The 14,990-nt window shown below is 45.4% G+C and overlaps 1 long non-coding RNA gene across 1 annotated transcript in view; it reads right to left on the reverse strand.

Annotated features, from left to right (window-relative positions):
• LOC146830351 (uncharacterized) overlaps positions 1-14,990 on the reverse strand; it is a 110,055-nt gene that overhangs the window by 44,026 nt on the left and 51,039 nt on the right. The window contains exon 2 of the long non-coding RNA XR_014961150.1: positions 2,506-2,628. This is a non-coding gene — a long non-coding RNA (uncharacterized LOC146830351). The remainder of the gene's footprint in view (positions 1-2,505; positions 2,629-14,990) is intronic.

Here is a 14,990-nt window from a genome sequence, read left to right on the forward strand (position 1 = left end):
TTCGCTGAGAAAAAATGAACAACTCAAAACACAACACCGTATTTTTTTTGAAATTTTAGCCCTATGGCGGGGGGACAAGATTCAAATGTCGTAACATTGTTGAAATATAGACAGTATATTACACAAAAGAGCATAAAGAATATTCACATATTATGTATAAAGGCTTTGAGTTATTACATATTCAGTCCTTAGTTTACATGATATGACACTTTTAAACAAAGAAATTTATAATATACAGGACTAATTAGTTCCTGTTTGGCGATTAAAAAAGTTCACAGCCTCTAGTACACGCATTTTTTCTTGTTTAAGCAAAGTGATTAAAATTCACTGCAGATTCAAAACAAAACTCAATTGTTATTGCAAGAGCTTAACTCTATAGCAATGGGACATGGCTCAAATTGTGTGGCATAGTTCAGTCCCAGACAGTATAATAAATGCAAAAAAACAACAATTGTAAATATAATAGCCACAAATATGTCTTATTATGTTGACACTGCTCAGTTATATACCTTGACTCATATGTTGTAGCACAAGGGAGTTAGGTATTACCACCACAAGCCAAGTCCTTGGACAGGATTCAGTAGGCGATGGTATCGTAACTCGGGCAAACACTTGCTTCCCCGTAGTGTATCAGATCCCACAGGTCTTAAAGAGTGAAATTAAGGTAGCTCCAACATGGGCATTCTAACAGGGGCTACTGCTATTGTGGTCTGTTGCACTATGTATCTACATCAGTAATACATATCCCGTACAGGAAGTAGTGCATTTCATTGTCCGTTTTCAACCCCTGTTTCGGGGAACTGTATACTGTATACTGTACGCTATGGCGGAGGAGAGTCACCCCACTGCTTTCAAGCAGTGCAAGAAGTTAATATCATTTTATGTTTTCTTTGCTTGGGGCTGCTCTGCTCTTGAAGCAGGGCAGGGTATTTGTGGTTTAACCACTCTTAAGTGCACAATGACTCTTTGGTCGGCCCTCCCGGGCCACCCAAACCAGTCATGCCCACTTTCTCCATTCTCCATGCACGCTGCATTGCAGCCTGCATAGAGAACATGCCCAGGCCCTCATTCCCTGGTTAAGCATCAAACCAGGATGCTAAAAACCAACCACAACGTTGCATTGCAGCGTTGTGCTTGGTCAGTGGGGCCTGGCTGTGCTTCCTGATTCTTGAGGAAAGCAGGAGCAGAGACGCAGAACCCGGTGGGAAGGTATGTTTATTCTCTTTTCCTTTTTTTTAGTTTTCCACATCCTCGCATGGGCCCCCTTGTACCAGCGACCATCCTCCCCGCATTTTCCCCCGCCCGGCCACCCACGAGTCATGCTGCTCGCCACTGTACAAGATAACACGAAAGGGTCAATCAAAACAATAAACTTTATCGCTCTCCTCAGATTCAGTCCTCTTGTACTGCAGATCTTTGTGGCAAGCATCCTTCTCAGTCTACTAATGGGCAGCTGTTAGCTTTGCACAAAGGTTGCGAAAAGTAGGAAAACATAAAAAAAGCAGAAATAAGTATCTGTTTCACCCAATTTCTTTAATTCTGTTGGTAGGATTAACCCACGTTCAAAATGCACTGGAACCTACTTCATGAGATAACAGGGTTATGGTTACAAGGATTCATAATTTGTTAAAACTGAGAGTGCTTTGCTCCGAGGTAGAGTGTTCATAAAGGCCAAGATGTGGTCATTGTTTGGGTGGGAGTCGGAGAAAGAACTACTCCCTTTCTTAACCAGGAGAATGGTAGAGCAAGTTGAAGATTCAGGATCTCAGTGTCAGACTTTCGGAGCATAAACACAGTCCAACTGTATTTTTTTAAACTTAAAAGGAAGGGCGTTATTTTTTTAGGTTTGGTTCATATGAGCAAGTGTCACTTCTTAGCTATGTGTATTTCTAGATTGCTTTGAGGCAGTTACTGAATGCTCTTGGCCCAACTGCATCTCCTCAACTCTATTCCTGCATGTGGCAGGGTTTTAGCAATAAAGAAAAATTCACTTAAACTTGATGGTAGCGTTACCCTTAGAACACCTTAGAAAAAATGGAGATAGAGCGTGAGAGAGAGGGTTGAGATCGAAGAGGTGAGGTGAAGTAAGGAGGGAGAAACGAGGCCGAAATATTGGGCCCGATTCACAGAACTAACTTAAGACAAAATCCTAAACTTACTACCATTTTGGTATTCACAGAAGGCACTTACTCATTTTGGCATTCACAAAAGGCACTTACTCATTTTGGTATTTGGTATTCCTTGCCTGCTGAATATAAACGAAAATTGACCTCCGCTGGATTGCCCTGATTCGACTACTTGGACACATAAACTAGGCAATATGTCAGGTTTCAGTTAGTGTCAGGGTGTTCAGGTTAGGTTTTGGTGCTTCTTTCTAGTTTGCCATAAGTCAAATGCTGGGAGTAAGCATCAGATATAGTCTTTTACCCATTGACAGCTGCTCCAGGACAGACCTCTGTCCCGCAAATTCAGCCGAACGTCCAATCAATTGCGTAGCCTGCTCACCGTTCTTGCTGCACAGATATAAATCAGTGTGTGTGGGGTCCTGTTTCTCTGGCTGCAGTCAGGCTCGATGAACCAATCTCCCCTATCAGGCTCAGCAAGATGTTGCTTGAATGTGAATATACCCTGAAAAAATAAAAGACAAGAGAAGTTTGGCAATATCTGGAAATGTGTTTACTTAAATGCAGCGGCTGGGAAAGCAGACAACAGAGTCAGGGTCTAAAGACTGTGTGTCATTTTATACATTACATGAAGTGTTATAAAGTAATTAGTACAATCCTACGGAGACAGAAATCTGGGCCTAGTCATGGGCAAATAATATCTGGTCATTTGATAAGAAGCGCAGACGGGTCTCAACTTTGCATGAACACAATGTGGGGCCAGTGGATACATTTCCAGATGTCCGGCATCGGGAGCATGTGATCACTGCAGGTAGTGTGCATGCTGTGTTCTGATTAGCTGAGTGTTCCTAACTTACTATGGCATCTGAATTTATGGTGTTTTGGGAACATGTGCCTCTCTGGCCAAACGTGTTTTAATGGGGCCGGTCTCCTAAGGCCTTTGTGGAGTGGTCCAGGACCGACGACACTGGAGAATGACATTGGATTTGCAGGATGCCTATTTTTACAGCACGGTCCTGCAATCCCACAAAAGCTACGTGCAGTTTCAGGTAGGCCAAGAGCACTTTCAGTTAACTGTGCCCTCTTTTTGGCCTTACCAGCAGACCTCCTGGGTTCACAAAAATGTTGGTTGCAGCTAGTCTGCGCAGGTTGGGAATACCTGCCTTCCCGTACATTGATGAATGGCTACTGAAGATTGACTCAACTTAAATGGTTGTAAATCAACTCCAGACAGCTGACCTGAGGATATCCTTGGACTGTTTCATCAACGTGTCAAAGTCACACCAAACTCATTCCCAATGGCCCCATTTATGGAGCAATCTGGGACACAGTGCTTTCCCGTGCATTCTCTTAACCACAACAAATCCAGGAGATTCAGGCTCTGATTCTGATGTTTCAGCCTTTGTCCTGGGTTGCAATGAGGGTGAGGGCTTCTTGACCTCTTGGCCTCTTGGCTTCCTACATGCTTCTGGTGGGTCATGTTATGTGATACTTGGTTTCGTGTCCTCTGGATGACAGCAGAATTCCTGCTTGAGGTAGTTGCAGCCTTCGATAATCCATTACTATGGCCCTCCTAATTTATCCTAGAAAGAAGAATGGCTTCCTCAGCTTTATCCAAAAAGGTCCCTCAGTTTTTACATTATGACCAGAGATCACTTTCTAAACAATGTTCTGCTTTTTGTTTTCTCTGGTGCTAAAATGGGGAAAGCAGCGCGAAAGATAATTATCTCTCCATGGATTGTCCTTTGCATTAAGCTCTGCTATGGGCTAGCTGGGAAACAGTCCACAGAAGGCTTGCACACTCACTCCACAGAAAAAAGGCTGCTACAAATGAAATGGAATGTGGTGTGCTAGTCTTGGACATTTTCCAGGCAGCTACGTGGATGTTCCTCCGCATATTTACAAAGCACTATTGGCAGCATAGCCAGGTTTGGTGGGAACCTCCCAGATTTGTCCTGCAGTACTTACAGGTATGTGCCATTCTACAGACACACCAATTTGAAAGGTACTGCCTTGGTATCTGTTCACAAGGTGGGGAATCTGTGGTTAGAAGTCTCTTTCAGAAGAACAAGTTACTTCCCTTCAGTAATGTCTTTTCTGGTACATATTCTAGTTTACCACAAAGCTAAGCTAGCAATCTGCACATTGCTAAATTTTGGTTTATAAGGGCTCCACAGCAGATTGCACAGACAGAGATTAGAAAGATGCTGAAGTCAACACATGAAGTTGAATTAGATATAGTGACCCGACTTTGCATTTTAGGCAGGAATGAATCTGGAATGGAGCCTTACGACACCATGTCATGATACACAAAGGAATTGCTATTGAAATCTACCCAACCGATATGCCACCTGGGAGACATTCACATGGTGCGGAATATGGGGTTAGATTGCGTCTCTACCTGAAAAGGAGTAAGTAACTTGCTCTTCTTTGCAAAGAAATCCTACATCCTCTTAGCAAAGTTCTGGCTGTAGTATCGCAATTGCCTTGCAAAGACACAATGGGTCACATGGAAAATATACCTAGATATCCAGGATGGTGACCATGTCTCCGGGGAAATGTAGATTGTTGTAGATGCACTGTTGCTGAGTGTATTCTCCAAATCAGCCATGTATCTCTAACATTAAGACAAGTCTCCTTCCAGACTGCCCCACACTCTGCAAGTACTTCCAGCCTTTCTTTCCCTAAAATGAACTCAGTGTGAGCAAGTCTAGAGTATTGCTTCCCTAAACTCACCATATCTTAAGTGATGAGACGTTCCTCCAGCCCTGCTTCTAGACACCAGATTGGCTGAATCCACTTGTGGTATACTTGAATTTGCACCAAATCTGTTTGAGCACACTGCAACAGACTGAATGAAGATACAGTTCAGGTTGACATTGGTTGCAGGAAGGCCATTTAGATGACAAGCGTTCACTTAAATTCAATCAGGGATTTATATAGCATGGCAAATCACCCTTGAGGGTCTTGAGGTGCTAGAGTTGCTAACTGCTTCGTGGTGATCTGTTCGTTCGAAAAGCCAGGTCTGGAGTCCTTTCTTGAACATCCTAGAGCGATGATTACATCACTTCTGAAGCATGGAATTGACTCCCACTTCACATCAGATCCTCTTCCTCTCCTGACCTGATTTTTCAAGTAACCGACCTACCATAGGCAGGGCAAGGCGCACACACCTGCTCAGCGCCAGGATACCCTCATAGGTGTTAGTGCGTGCTTTACAAATACACAAAAGATAACTTATGCAGTTGGCACTCAAACTGCGCCGGACCAGTGCTTTTTAATTCTGATTTGATGCGTGTCTGATTTGCTCATGCTGTAGGCTAGAATTCAATTTCCTATTTCAGGACCTGACATATTGGAGCTGGCTTTCTCCTCTCAGAGAGTCAAATACCATTGTGATATGATGTGGTCACACTTCAGATTTAGATTATTGCAATCCGTGATCAGAGTTGGACTAGCCTGTAGGGCAATCAGGCAGTGCCTGTAGGGCTCGTCTCCCAGATCAGTGTGTGGGCCATTTGTTTGGGCTGTTTGCGGGCCTGTTGTATGGTCTACTGGGCCAGTTTTTACTGTTGATTTCCCTGATATTAAAACAAACATTTCCTGCAGCAAGCTCAAACGCATACATTCTTCCACACCTTGCAAAACAATTACATGGTGTGTCTTTGCAAGTTCACAACTGCCCCAATTCATAAATTAGCCACTTTTGTAGCCATTAATTGGGTTAATAGGAACTTTTGCCACTCACTGACTTCACCTCCAGGATACACAAGTAGGTATGTTTTAAATAGAGGGCACAGAACATGTTGTAGCTGGAAGTGGACTGTCAAGCAATCACAGTTTGTTCTGCAGAGATATTTACTTAAAACAACTCAGAGTTCATAAAAGCCAAGAATGAGCAAAGGATTGCACTGTTACTTTCAATGATAGCCTGGGCTCTCACATTTTGATACTGTCATATGTGCTAGGGGAATGACTAGAGAATTATCCGAACCTTATATAACCTGAAGGGGCTTATTAACTTATAGCACAGGCTCAGCATGAGAACCTTTGTTAGCTCAGCATAAGGCCCTTTGTCATTCTGATTTTAAAAATATTATCCTCAAGGGTATGTAATGTTAGAGGGCGTTTGACTCCCCTGCTGCTATCAACGAGGCTGTAGATAAGTAATTTTAACATTGAATCTCAGGGCCCATCTAACTTCTGGTCAAAGTTTATATGCATTATTGAGTAAGAACAGATTGTGATGCGTACAAAAACTCAACATTTATTTTTATGCGGTGAGTGGGTGGTGGTGCCAACCTTCCTGAGCCCCATCTCAGAATTCATTCACCTCATATACTTCTGCACCTGCCACATTATACTGTGAGCTGTTGGTCTCACAGTCACTTCTGGACCAACCAAGTTATTTGGTTGGCTAGCTGCTCATTATGTTCCCCCCTTTTTCAGCACTGGTCCAGTTTTAGTGGTGTCTCTCTATGCTCTTTCTCTACCCCTCCGCCTTTTTGCTGTCATCCTTATCCCTTTGGTCCTTATCATTCTCTTACTGGGTCATCATAAATCACTAAGCAGTTTGAGAATTTCTGAAACCTGGAATCACCAGCAAATATAGGTGTATCAAGAAATTAAAAAATAACTAAGACCTAACTAAAGTAATTCAGAATGGACCCATCTAGATTTTTCCAGGCCTAATCTCAAGTACTGCCTAAGCCATGCTAACATGCATACACCGCATGCCCACTGCTGCTTGAAGAAGCATCAGCCTTCTGAGGGCAAACACAACACCTTTTGTTAGACTACTTGAGCCAACATGCACTGTGTATTATTTGTGCTGGGTGAACACTGTTGGGTTGGACAGCAATAAAGACAACACCCACAGGGATTCTGACACAGAGATGCTGCCAGCACATCACCTGCCCTAAGAGTGTGGCCTCTGAGTAGAGGTGAGAGAGATTACAGAGGAACTTCATGTTGTGCCTGACTCTTCTTTTCCTGCTCATTGGATCTATGGGACCAGCCTACGAGAGGATCAATAACAGATGTTTTTCTCTGAAAACGGTTGTCAATGGAGTCTGTATCTCTATATGTTCCTATTTGTCGTTATGATTTGTTGTGTATTTCAGCAGAGCTTTTTCAGTATTTTCCTTTTTTCGGAAAACTGCAATTATCAGTGGTGATGAGTGTTTGCTCTTTTTTCTCCTCCAAAAATGATTTTGCTTTTTTTTATCCCCTCACTATTTCATTCCTATTGTCAGTTATTTACTATATTCTCTACCTTATAGCATTTCTTTACATTTTTCCTTCTAGTAATGTTTTATTATTTCTCTCTCCTCCATTCCTGTATCATTTTCCAGCACTCAAACTCCTCTTACCTTGAGGACAGCCACACTCCATGCCAAGGCTAGGCATGGATGGCGAATCGTCGACACAAAATGTAGATTAATGGTAATGATGGGCATTTAGCACATTTGACTGCTGCTCAATTATTTGCACAAATAGCAAAAATTGTCTGAATTAAGACTTTTTACAGTGGACAAGAGATGTACATTGAGGGGTGCTTGGATATTTCACGCCACTGTCAAACCACCCTATTCTTTGTCTTTAAGGCACCCAAAACGCTTTCCTGCTAAATGTATTAAAGCCATTAGATCTGTACATTGTCCTGCTTCTGCCTAGTAACAAGGGGAGAAGCCTGCAAAGGAATTTATGTGCACACTATCAGCTGCAGGGCCTTTGGAGAGTGTAAACAGTACTGTTTTATGAAAAAGCAGCTGAAGTGGTAGAGTAATAGCATGATGTGTACAAGCTCAGGAGGGGTCCATGTACCTCTTTTGGCTTAAACCGCTCTGTCTGCAGTACATATTAAGCAGCACATAGCGGTTACCTGTTCATGCTTCTGAGCTGTACTGTTTGCAGCACCTAGACTAGCGCGGTGGTGGCAGAGCGCTGAAGTATTTTTTAATTGCTGTTTGTTTTAAAGCATTCTCCTGAGTTCCAGCCAAACTTTTATTTTTGAATATTAAATACCTTCTCCCTGGTCCACCAGAGTCCATATGCAACCAATTGAGCGGAGGAAAAGATAGATGCTGCCCTCTTCCTTGTTAGGAGAGGGGGACATTTTGGAATTTAGCGTTCTAGTCATTTGAACCAGTGTTTCTACTTAAGGGGCATGTGTGCGTGAACATGGGCCAAAGGCAAGTCTGTCTGCGCCTGTCTGCATCCGCACTGCGCCCAGCGCCCGGAGCCCTGGTCCTGCTGGCCTGGATATGCCCCACTCACTGGATATCCCAGAGAACAACTACTAAAGCTACAGTGGGAGGGTTAGCCTGCCTTTTGGCTTCGCTGACATGTATGATCTAAGACCATGCATGAGCAACAATTGTAGTTTTAAGGCATCCTACTCATCTGTTTAGCACACCTCACAACCCTGATAATAGTATAAAAACAGCTTGGATGCCTTAGGAAGCATGACATTTAAAGGGTCCTGAATTATTGCAAAGTCACAATGAAACATAAAGTTGGATGCACAGATTTTCTAGCCTGCTCATGACCCGGACTGGGTCTTCATTAAGGAATGACGTGCAATGGTGCCTCAGGCCATGAACTAATGGTTGCGATTCCTTCAGACTTTTTGATTCTCAGATTCGATAGAGTTGGCAGGCCAGGAGGAGGACTAGCGGTTGTTTTAGAGGCTCAGTACCAATGTCTAGAGTCTAGCTTGGGGAGTACCTTGTGTGAAGCTTTGTATTTCAAGCCTAATTATCCCCTATCAGCTCCATATTCAGAACACTAATCTATAGGCCCCCTGGACCTAGGACCTCCTTCCTAATTGAATCTCATAGAAGCCTTCATAGTAAATGGGAATATTACCATTTCGGGGGAGTTTAACTTTCATCTCAAGGATTGCGCCAATAGAGATCCAGTTGCTCTGAAAAAAGACTTTGGCCTTCCTGGGGTTGCCACAGCTGGTCACAATTCCACCCATGTTGCTGGACACACCCTAAACAGCATTTTTTCTAATTACTCCCAAGTGTCTTTTCAGACTCTACTTTCCCTCGCCTGTTCAGACTATAGGGCATTTTACTTTTCACTTATGTTGCCTCCTGTCCATGGGAGGGACACACTTTCCAAAAGTAAACTTTACAGAAGGGATTTGCAGCGGGTGTAATCAGTAATTCCATTGCTGCTCAGGATGACATGGACAAAGGGGCGGAGGACCTCTCAGGCTGGTTGTGTGTGGCCTTTGTAGTGGTTCGCCAATGGATCACCCCCCCGTCCTCCTAGAACAAAGGAAGGAGACAAAGGCAGAGCCTGAGTCCCAGCAGCCGCACATATGGTGGCTCCTATGATGGAAAGTCTAGATGGTGAGACATACTGAGGTTGCTTATGCAGGCTTGTCGCTGCCAGGAGTGTGCCTGGAGAAAGAAACTATGAAGTGCAAGAGAAAGCTGTTCACAAGTTATTGGAACCTACAAAATTGAAGCAACTAAATCCTCAAGAAAACTCTTTAAAGATTTTGCAGCAGTTATCCACTCCCCCGGCATCCACAAAATTTGAAAGCTCTCAATCGCCTTGCAACCAGTTACCCAACTTTTTTCAACTTAAAATTTCTAGAATTTATAAAGAGCTAGAAGAGTCAACATCAAAAGACAACACATGCTGGCAAGAACAGAGCTTCAGTCAGAATCTCCTAGATTCTTGGAATATAAGAAAAAAACTGCAACTTTGCTCACAGGCTTTTCTTTCCTTACCACAAAACTTGTGAGTGGCACTTTCTTAGCAACAAGGTGGAGTCTACCTTTGAACCAGTTGAACCTAATAATCTGCACGTGGTAGCCGGAGTTGTGGCACACCCACTTTCATCTCTTCTGGGTGGGAGGAGGCAGCAGTGAAGCCACTCTTCAAAAGCCCAACTTGGACACTAAAAAACTACCGTCCTGTCTCTCAATTCCAGTTCCAGCTAGGAAATTTTAGAAACATCTTAATAGCCACATGATGGCATTTGTGGAAGAACAAAATTGGCTGGACATGTCACAGTTCCAGAAAAATCACAGAACTGAAACAGCACTGGTGTCTGCCACAGACTGCATTAGGCGGCTTGTGGATGAAGGGCAGGGCATGGCTCTGAACTTGTTGAATCTGTTAGCGGCCTTTGATATCATTATTCCCATCCCTGCTGATTGAACGCCTACAGGAAATGAGTATTACAGACAGGGCTCTGAAACTACTGTCCTCCTTCCTCAGGGATAGTTCCTAAAGGGTAATGGTGAACCAATTCCAGTGGGACTCTTCTCCATGCCATCTGTGGTGCCGCAGGGTTCATCTTTGAGCCCTATGATTTTTACTTCTATGTCTCCCCACTTGCTCGTATGCTAACGACACTCAGATCCTCTCTAAGGACACGAAAGCGACCGCAGCCAAAGTTAACCATTGTAGGACAGCAGTAGCAGGGTGGATGAAAAGAAACTAACTGAAGATTAATGAGAGAAGACTGAGGCGATGTTCTTTGAGGCTCAGGCCTCCATTTGGAACGACACGTGGTGGCTGGATACACTCGGCATCTTGCCAGCTCTTACACTGAAGCCGAAGAATCTAGGGGTGATACTGGACAGTGAACTCTCACTGAACTTCCAGGCCAACTCCACAACCTCGACTTGTTTCTGGCTTATCAAATTCTGATGAAAATCTTTCCTTTTATCCCCCTCTCGTCATGGAAAAAAGTCACACTGGCATTGGTTAAGTCAAGAATTGACTGTTGTAATGTGCTTTATTTGGATACTAATAACTGCACCCAAGCCAAACTGCAATTAATGCAGAAATGTAGAACGCTGGCTCTGCATATAGTATACCAATGTAAGGTATGGTGTGCACAGTGTCCAGTGGAACCCCAAAGGTAGCCAGAGGTGAAAGTAGATAATACTTACTCCCTATTTGTGGTAGTGTGGGCGAGCAGTAAGGCTTTTTCCGAGGGTAGTGCTAAGCATTTGTTGTCCACACTCAGGCAGGAAATTATGCCATACACTCAAAGACTTATACTCACACCAATTTGGTTGTATAAAAATATTATTTTGTTGTATTTTTATTTTCGTGAACCAAGCCAAGCCTGGTGCAGGTAATATAAATATACTTTGCAAGAATAATGCAGTTAAATGCAGTTTAAATGCAGTTGAATGCAACTGGTTTGGTTGCAGGTACATCATTTGTTCATAAAACAGGTGGAATTACTTTTCAGTTACTACTGAGGTCACTTTGTACGTTACTTTTTCTTACACAGCAAGGTATCTCTAGATACCATGCTGGTACATTTCCTAGGAGGAAGGAAAAGAATATAATATGTTTTGCAATATGGTTATAGTTTTGCAGTATTACTCACGGTACACACTTAGTCCTGGGAGAACAGAATGTAAGTTATGAGTCCGTGAGTAGGATTCGGTCAGGTGGGCACTCGTGCCGCACCACCAGCGTCACAGAGACGGCCGGGTGCAGAGTGCCGGGACTACACGTTAGCCAACCGGCTAAGCACGGTCGTTGGTTTGGGGACTGCGGGGAGCAGGCCACCAAGTGGGGAAAAAAAAACCTCCTGGGGTTGAGGTCAGCACTCTGGGGCCCAGTGGCCAGCACAAGAACTACACCGCCAGCGGAAAAGAGGGGGCCAGGTGTAGGATGCGGTCGTTTGGGTCCCCAAGGTTTTCTCAGTGGAGCCCATCGATCTTGGTCTCTGCTGCAGATTTGGTCAGGATTCCTGGGAGGCAGACGACGACTGAAGGCAATTGGGGTCTTTGGGAGTTGTTTGTTTGTGACGCAGTATTCGTAGATGGAGTCAGTCGGGCGGTCGCAGTTGGTCTTCTTGGACCGATTCAGTTACGGAGTCGGTCGGGATGTCACCTGCGGTCGTAGGGTACCTCCCAGAGGAGGGCTTAAGACTTGGTTTAGGAATTTGTAGAGGTTCAGGGATCACGGCTAGGATCGCCGGGGGGACCTCTTTAAAGTATTGGGTTACTCGGGCTTGGGGTGCCGGGAGCAGAGTGGTGAAGACTCAAGGGAGTCAGCCGGACTCAGTGTAGGTGCTCACGGGAGACAAAGTCTTTTGGATTTGCGAAGGCAGTACAGGTCCTCTGGGTTTTTAAGGGCTGCTTGCTGCAGGACACACAGAGGTTCTGCTGGAGGAGTCAGAGGTCAGGACAGGCCGGTAGGGCTGGGGAAAAGTCAGTGGGTGTCCTCCTCTTCTTCTTTCAACATGGCTGCTCGGTCCTTCTTCTTCCGGCTTCTTCTTGTCTGGCTCTATTCTGAGGAGGCTAGGTTCAGGGTTGCCCCTAAATACTAAATTTAGGGGTTTTACAGGTAGGTACAGGTCGAGATCAGTGGGTCCCTTCCTTGGGGTGGGTGCAGTGGGAGGGAGGAATGAGCCTCACTCTGGTTGGCTGGGTCCCCCATCTGCAAGATGGCAGGGACTGAGAGTTGTGCTTCTCCTTGCCTCCCCCACCTGAAGGGTAGGGTTGGCAAAGGTGGGAACACCTCTCTTCCTATCTTGATTTTCCCGCTGATTCTCCCACCCAAAGTGGGGGTCAGAACTGGTAGAGGCCAGTTGCTAGGAACAGGAAATGGCTGGGGTAGCTCACAAAGGTGGCACACCTTGAAAGCTTCCCCTTCGTGGATCCTGCCTATCCTTGGGGAGGAGGCTTGGCACCTTTGTACCAGGATGTGCTTAGTTTCAGGACCCCGAGAGTGGTAGGCTGTTGACCCAGGGGTTCACAAACATGTCTGGTGGTGGCAGCTGGGAAGCAGCCACTCAGCCAGGACACCAGATTAAGGTAGTTTTTCAGGCAGCATCTCTAAGATGCCCTCTGACTGCTTTTAAATCTCAAACGGGCATCAGTGTTGGTTTAATGTGCTGAGAAGTTTGATACCAAACTTCCCAGTTTTCAGTAAAGCCATTATGGTGCTGTGGAGTTCGTAACGACAAACTCCCAGACCATATACCCTTTATGGCATTACTGCACTTACAATGGCTATGAATTGGCTTAGACACTTTAGGGGCACCGGGCTCATGCACCTATACCCTCACCACTAGTATAATGCACCCAGCTAGAGGAGTTGTTTACCTATGCCAGAGCAGTGGGTTGTAGGCATGGCTCACAGGGATGTGTGCAATGTCGACTCTTCACTTTGCTCTGTTCCAAATCACACAGCCTGCAATGGCAGTGTGTGTGTGTAAAGGTTTAGGACCTCTAAGGGAGGACCAATATGTGCTGCAGCCCTTAGAGGTCTTCCCAGGTCATAGTGCCCTTGGTACCTATGGTACCTTTTAAAAGGGGCTTACATGTGGCCAGAGAGTTGCCAATAGGGTATTGCAACAGTACAGTTTAGGGAAAGAACATAGGCCCTGGGTCCCTGTTTAGCAGGAGCCCAGGGCACACTCAATCAAAGTACATCGACATTTAGGCAAATCAATCAATCAATCATAGTATTTATAAAGCGCACTACATACCCGTGAGGGTCTCAAGGCACTGGTGGGGGGAGGGACGCTGCTACTGTTCGAAGAGCCAGGTCTTGAGAAGTCTCCTGAAGGTTAGAAGGTCTTCGGTCTGCCGCAGACGGATGAGGAGGGTTTTCCATGTCTTGGGGGCAAGGTGGGAGAATGATCTGCTGCCGGCGGTCACTCTTCAGATGCAGGGGACGGTGGCGAGGGCGTGGTCTGTGGGGCGGAGCTGGCGGGTGGGGGTGCAGAGGATGAGTCGGCTGTTGAGGTACGCTGGTCCGGTGTTGTGGTGTGCCTTGTGTGCGTGGGTGAGGAGCTTGAAGATTATCCTCTTGTTGATGGGGAGCCAGTGAAGGTCTCTCAGGTGGGGTGTGATGTGGCTGTGGCGAGGGATGTCGAGGATCAGGCGTGCGGAGGCGTTCTGGATGCGTTAGAGCCGTTTCAGGAGTTTGGCCGGGGCTCCTGCGTACAGTGCATTGCCGTAGTCCAGTCTACTGCTGACGAGGGCCTGGGTGACCGTCCTTCTGTTTCGTTGGGGATCCACTTGAAGATCCTGCGAAGCATGCAGAGGGTGTTGAAGCAGGAGAAGGAGATGGCGTTGACCTGCTTCGTCTGAGGAAATATGAATTTTGTGATCAGTTATGTCCCCTATCGTAGACCCCAACGGCTCCATGTGCATGCTATAAGTACATGTAGGTTCCCTCCAGTTCCAGTTTTGAAGACGCAAATATATGTGCGTCCACCGTCAACATGTCCTCTTTCAGATCCGCCATGAACGGGTCAGATATTCCATTCCTAAGTATGAAAGGCCACCGACTTTATGTGGTTCACTTTCCACATTTTACAGATTCAGGCGAGTAGGCCCTGAATTCTGTCATCAAGCCTTTTCCTGCCTTCTGCCTCTGAAAAGCTCCAGTCTGAGCCTGCATCTGTACCCATGAACTTTGCCCTACTCCCTGCGCGGCTAACGGTGCCTGATCCAGCCTGTTGCCTGCCAAAAACTGTATTTCACCTTCAAGATTATCTGCTCCGCTCCTCATCCGATGCATTCCTGTCTAGTAGTTTAGGTAAACATTCCTCCAGCTACCGTGCAAAGGGCCAGGCCTCGCTGTCCACATGCAAGTAATTCATAGCCCCCGTTACCATGGAATATTCCTACCCCCTCGCATCTCATGTAGACACTTAGACGCTTGTACACGCACTAACAGTCAGTATAGAATAGATTCTATCCTAGAGACCTTTCCTTTTGGATAACACAGTTCTTTAAACATAGGATATTAGATATGATTTGGGATTAGGTTGACATGACCCCCAGACTTCTGTCTCCACATGTAGAGCTAAATGTCAAGTCCCCTTCACCCTCTAGTTGCACGTCAATCACACGTCAT

Source organism: Triturus cristatus, chromosome 5_1 (assembly GCF_964204655.1).
Source record: "Triturus cristatus chromosome 5_1, aTriCri1.1, whole genome shotgun sequence".
Lineage (NCBI taxonomy): Eukaryota > Metazoa > Chordata > Amphibia > Caudata > Salamandridae > Triturus > Triturus cristatus.